Here is a 6000-nt window from a genome sequence, read left to right on the forward strand (position 1 = left end):
TTGGGTATGCGCTTTTTCCTCCTTACAGGTCTCTAATCCCAGTGGTCAACATTATTTTCCCAACAGGGTCACTCCCTTACCGCTTCACTCCAGGAAGCTTTGGCTGCTAAAACTCAGCGTAAGAACCATTACTTACGCCTCATCACACTTTGTACCTTATTCATATGTGTGATACCCGTGTTCTAGCCACACCACGCCTAACTAGATGCGATTTTTACCATAATGGTACCACCAGTACCATTACACCTAAGCCGACTATAGTCTACCCACCATGCACTTTAGTTTCGGCTTCTTTTGTGTATATGACTATGTGGCGATTCGCCAATTGACTCTCCTCTCCTTACATGTTTTGACTATGTCTTAAATGTTGTACGTACAGGTATACATGAGAAGGGAATCCCCCTCTCACACTTAGAGAAACACCTTAGAGAGTGTAACACATAGTCTGGATTACACTCCCAAATCCTTTTATAACTTGCACTAACACTAATTTTAATAGGTCCTGAGGAAAGCCAGATTAATCTAAGGCACTGGCTGAAACATGTCGACCAACTGATGGATGTAGGGGGCAGTAACTCGCCACCCTAACATCCCCAAGCCTTATTTTAACCGCTGACGGCGGCCCAGTTATTAAAATTTAATTTACCCTCGGGTACTGGGACCCTCGCCAAGCCGTTTTAACTGACATTTCACTAAACACCCCACACTGCACTCTCAGTAACATACCAGCTCCGCTGTAATCAGGCGTTGTAGCACACCCGGGACACATTAGGTGTACTGGGTGGGCCCGATGATGTAGCATGCCACCAACTAGGTTGGTGGGTGAGGGCTTCATGAACTCACCAACAAGTTGCCCATGACAATACTAATCAGAGTCCTGACACTAATGGTCATATTTAGCTAGTCTTCTTTGATAATACATATACACAACATTTAACATTTGCATCATAGGACAAAAAACAATATCACAATCTTATCGCTAACTTGTTTTTTAGACCATACATGTGCCTGACACAGAGAATACTTAGGTATATCTGCAAGGACAATTATTCATGACGAATCACTCACACAATACACTAAAATTATTCCAAATCCTCCGTGTTTCCAAGTGCCAACGTGTTTCAAGGCCCAGGCCGCTGGTACTGGGACCATCTTCAGGGCTTCATGTTAATGGATCTGGACAATTTCTGATAGAGCTACGACTTTACGTGTATTTTCAGAGGAGTCTGTGTTCAAATTCAAACCAATTTCAGAACGCTGCTGGGGGCCACATGATTACTGTCTATATGAATTTCTTCATTCCGTAACAATTTTCTCACACATGGACATATTTTGTCTGCAATTCTCTCTCCTTTCTTCAACTAAAGCTCCGTCCATTTTTAACCGGTGTAGACCGCCACTGGAGATTCTTTGATAGTGGGATTGTTAGTTAGTTCTTTAGTGGCTGATGGACTTTCCCAAATTGAAGGGATGCACTGAAGAATCCATATCCAAAAGAATTTGGTAAATGGATATAGTGCATGTATGCTCGATTGGTCATTAGAGGTCTTGGAATAGATGAGCCCACTGTCAACGCTAGAAGGTGAGAAGCCCGGTCATGATGGCTTTGAAGACACTGGAGCGACTTTGCATATGTTAGCATGTGACTGAAAGTAGCAGAACATTGTGCTAGGGAATCTCTTCCACTAATTCTTACCCTGATCAAGCTGTGAAGTTGCAGTTTAAAGCCAATAAATGATCTAACAACAGGATTAGGATTAGCCAGAAAAATGAAAATACTCCCCACTTGAAACATTCCTCTAATCAGACCGAACATGTGAAGCAAGCAAATGCGACCTTCCTAAGAAGAGTTCCTTTCACCCTCATTCCATCTATCCATCCAAATACCCTTACATGCATTGATCATCCATCTATCCATACTTTTGTCTTTACATATACCCACCCAGTGACCCATCCATCCATCCTTCCACTTATCGACTCATCAATATTTTCATGTATACATGTATTGCGTCCATTCACTCTTCTTCATATGTGCATTCTTCAATACTCCCACCCATTCATTTGTTCGCCAGTCAGTCCTTTCACTCTTCCATCAGTCATTAATTCCCCCTTTCACGCTACCTTTCACCCTTCTTCCATCTTTCTCTTCAGTTTCCTTCCTTCCTTTCTCCTTCTGTTCTTTTTTCCCTTTGTATCTAGCCATTTTTCCTCACTTTTTTAAGTGGATCCTCTGCAAGACCTGGTGTATCTCTTCTGTGGGCTTTGGAACACTGACTGATTGCCATTGGTTGTTATCTGTGGCATTATGAAAGGCTGGTTTCTTACTGGTGCTTTGTCATAAATGTCCCGCCTTTGTGTGCTTAGCTCCATTCCTGGTGATTTCACTAAGAGAATATTTTGGTTGGCCTTGGCATTGTATAGGCGTGATGGCCCATCTTACCTCCACCCACTGGGCATTGCAGGCTTCTTTTTTAGGTCAAGTCTAGTTTTCAGCTTACGTGTGTAGTTCCCCTGCTCTCCTTTACCCCCAACCCTCACTCCTTCTAGCGCTTGTTAAGTATGCAGCTTCGACATTGCATCTTTTTAATGTACGTTCCTTCCTGCAAACAGCGTGCAATATGAGGTCACATGTGTCAAGACTACTAAAAATATGAGCTTTCCCTTTCACAACAAGGTGGTCCAAGAATCTACTGGAATTGCTTTTTGAGGAAGGAGTTCACCGTCTACCTTTTCTGGCTGGTGCACCCCTTGCTGGAATGTTTCCCTGCTTTTCCTGCAGCTATAAAAACTTGTTTATTGTGGTAATGCTTCCTAGTCCCTAATGCAAGCAAAGCCTTATTTGTATCTTGAGCACGCAGAGAAAAAACAGACAAGAATGCAGTAACGTTTTTACTTTCAATATCTTTTAAATCCAATTGTACGGTATAACAATGTGAAAGTCACCAATCGTCAGATTTCAGAAATACATCATTGCACTAACATTAGTTACAAGATTCTGTTTCCCATTGGGGAGAGGTTTATGCGCACCTAGATTCTGTTTTCATCAGTGAGTTTTATCCTTGTACCCCTGAGAGTGTGGCTTAATGGCTAGGGCGGCTGACCCCGAAGCGTAGGAACTAGGGAGCTGATTAAGATGGCAGAAAGACCTTCACCGCTAGCCATGCGGTGGCAGTCCTTCCGCCATCGGACAACGATTTCCCCCGCCACATTAGGATGGCGCAGTGCTTAGTTTGTAAAATATGAAGTGCAGGTGCTCAAAGGTTTGTTGGAGGCCACACCTACTTTTCTCTGACTCCACCCACTTCCTCGACTGGCTCCACCCACGGTGGGTGACATGACCTGCTGAGAACGTCACTCACTCCACCACCATACTGAACATTATGCCTTTTCAAAAGGTTACTTCCATTCCAGAACACCCAATATAAACGCAACTTTGCAACTCTAGGTCACATCACATGAAACAAAATCTTAAGACAACTAAATTGCAGGCTGCCTAACAGTGTCAGTGGGCACGCTGTGCAGAAAGTTGTTGCTGCCGGAATGTGGGGCTGGCCCTTTAAGCAGGAACCAAGCAAGACTTTTTGTGCTGCTTCAGCTGTACACGGATGCATGCTGAGTAAGGGGTCAGGCTGTAATGTGTTGAGCACGGGACTCTGCAACACTTGAGGCACACACACTCCTTCTCGGAGGTGGGAGCACTACAGGCTGACAAAAAGCCCTCCTCCTAAAAGATCCCATGAAAGAACACCTGAGGCTGGGACAGAGCACCCCTGGATTGTTGGTACACTTGGAGCTGGCGTAATCCTCTTCCTCTGAACTAAGAAATAAAGCAAACCTGATGGAACCATTGCCCAAGCGTTTGTGTGGGGGCCAGCCCTGGATCTCTAGCACTCTTTCTTTGGGACCACCTCAAAGCTATTGAGGATTCATTGCTTGAGAGTTAGCATGCTGGGAATTGCAGGCATATGCTTATACCAGGCAAAAGAAACTACAAGTCTCAGCATGCATCAATATTGAATGAAAGGTTTCATCGTTTGAAATTCTCACCAGTGAAATGCAGTAGTCAGCTTATGTCAGAGTGTGGTCATGGTGATATAAGAAGTAAACACACTAGCTGGAGTGTTTTATTGTTTTTTTGTCTGTCCAGTCACGTGCTACTCACTATAGACTAGTAAGTGTCACTAGTACCTTCTCCAGTCTTATTTAAATTATTTTTGGCACTAGGTTAGCCCTTCCATTTCCGGTGCTTTGCAGCAGTTTAAAGAAATTCTTTAGTTTAAAGGAAATTTATTTCAAGAAAAGATTACAACCAGAAAACATACAATATAATCAAAATACAAAGTAAACTGCAATCCAATATAAAGTAATAAAGCTCAATATAGAGAAGGGGAAAAGGAGGGAAAAAGAAAGAAAATAGAGGAAAGAAAGAAAGAAAGAAGAAAGAGATAAAGAAAGAAATGGGATGGGGCAGGAAAACAGTAACAGATCATTATGCAAAATGCCTAAAATATATCTAAAGAGATAAACATTGCTAAATAAAATTCCTTACTATAAACAATGAGAAAATGCTTAGATAATACAATTATATATTGCTTTAGAAACAATAACAACACCATGGCGGTTTAGGGACTTCCTCAATAGCAGGAGTATGCAAGGAACGGGAAGAAGCAGAAATATCAAGAAAATTAGTAATCGGTAGCCTTAAGAGGTCACGTTAAATAGCAAGAGATAGGGGAGAGACGTAAGCTCTATCCAATCTGTGATTATAGCAGACACCATACCACCACGCTTGAAAAGAGACGTTTGATGTATCCTTCCGAGATTTAGTGATCTGTTGAAAAGCCACCGCCAAGAGCAGGTCAATAATAGAAGTATTAAAGGGCATAGAGGACCAAACATCAGACAAGCTACCTAGGAAAATGTGAGTGATAGAATAGGGAAATGTGTAGAAAAAATGGAATTAATTTGTTGCCATATTTTAGACCAAAATAAATGAATAAGTGGGCAAGTGAAAAGCATATGTTTGAGATCTGCACATGGATTGGATCAGGACCAACACGTGGAGGAGATAGATGAGTCAATAGTGTGTAATCGGGCAGGAGTGATCAAAAGTCTGTTGTAAATAAAAAATAAAGTCTGAGTAGTATTAGCTGCTCTAGAAGATCTTCTTATTTTATTCCATATGTCATGCCATAACGAACTAGAAAAAGTATCAGCCAAATCAGATTCCCAATCAAGTTCTGTCTTGGATTTATCTCTATCTAGAGGGAACTCATGTATTTTTTTATAAATTTGTGAAGCCGAAGGGGAAGTCAAAAGGAAAGGAAGAGTGAGAGAAGAGGATACAGGGGGAGAAGAAGGAGTAGGAAAAGAGTTATAAGACGTTTGGAGAGCCACGCGTAACAGATTATATTTATTGAGAAAGGAATAAGGGAGAGCAAAAAGAGATTGAAGGGACGAGAAAGGAAGGCAAAGGCCATCTTGAAAGAATTGATGAACCCAAAAAAGACCACGAGAATGCCAATCCTTCCAGAAAAACGTTCTTAGATGGAACGCGAGAAAGAGAAATAAATAATAAATTCTTAGAAAGTAAAAGGGTGGAAGAAGGAGGATTTAAGTGCAACCCATATCGGAGGTGAGGAAAAACCTGACTCCGATTCTAATAAAAAAGAAGCTGAATGAGAAAGGAAAAACGAAGAGTGGTAGGACGCGAAATCCGGAAAGTTAACTCCACCCAGAAACTTGGGACGTTTAAGTTTGGTAAAAGACATCCTGGCTTTTTTATGTTGCCATAGAAATTTTGAAAGGACATAATAAATGGTTTTAAAACAGGACTTGGGAAGGTTAACAGGAAGGTTAGAAAGAAAAAATAAAATTACCGGAACCAACATCATTTTAATAGAGTATAATCTGCCCCACCAGGATAAAAATAGGGGGTCAGCAAATCAAAAGGGAGAGAGAGGACTAGGTAAGCTAGTCCGGGTCCCCTGATTATATGTA

The sequence above is a fragment of the Lissotriton helveticus genome, chromosome 2_1, assembly GCF_964261635.1.
Source record: "Lissotriton helveticus chromosome 2_1, aLisHel1.1, whole genome shotgun sequence".
Lineage (NCBI taxonomy): Eukaryota > Metazoa > Chordata > Amphibia > Caudata > Salamandridae > Lissotriton > Lissotriton helveticus.